This window comes from Seriola lalandi, unplaced genomic scaffold, assembly GCF_002814215.2.
Source record: "Seriola lalandi dorsalis isolate HSWRI2012SDOR001 ecotype SW California unplaced genomic scaffold, Sedor1 jcf7180002054656, whole genome shotgun sequence".
Lineage (NCBI taxonomy): Eukaryota > Metazoa > Chordata > Actinopteri > Carangiformes > Carangidae > Seriola > Seriola lalandi.
The window spans coordinates 28,352-28,827 of NW_019525209.1; the positions used below are offsets into that span (position 1 = coordinate 28,352).

General features: G+C 48.1%; 1 protein-coding gene across 1 annotated transcript in view; it reads right to left on the bottom strand.

Moving 5' to 3' along the window:
* LOC111665619 (B-cell receptor CD22-like) overlaps positions 1-476 on the bottom strand; it is a 30,696-nt gene that overhangs the window by 13,178 nt on the left and 17,042 nt on the right. The window lies entirely within an intron of this gene.

Genomic DNA, 476 nt, shown 5'->3' on the forward strand with positions numbered 1-476 from the left:
TGCTCTGTTTTCAGCAGTAAATGGAGTTTGCTCAGTTGAAAAAAGTAGTTCCAGACTAAGTGAGTAAGTGAACCTTTTAGTGTGGATTGTTTTGTCAAAAAGACCCAAAGAAGGAGAAAGCATCAGCTCTTCTTCTACGCCCTGCGAGACCGTCACTGTGTTGTCATGTGTCTTGCAGCCAAACAGGTGGAGTTCATGATCAAAGAGAAGCACGTGTACCTGATGGCCAGCGGTCGCATCAACATGTGCGGCCTGACCACCAAGAACATCGACTATGTCGCCCAGTCCATCCACGAGGCCGTCACCAAGGTCCAGTAAAAGGCTGCTTCTCGCTGTCCGCCCACTTCCTGCCTCCTGTCCTCCTCCACAGGAAGTCTCATCATGTCTGTGCCCCCTCCTCTCTGTGCCCATCACTTGCTTATCCTCTCCTCTGATTGGATAAACTGCAGCAGGATTTTTTTTTTTTTTTTTTTTTT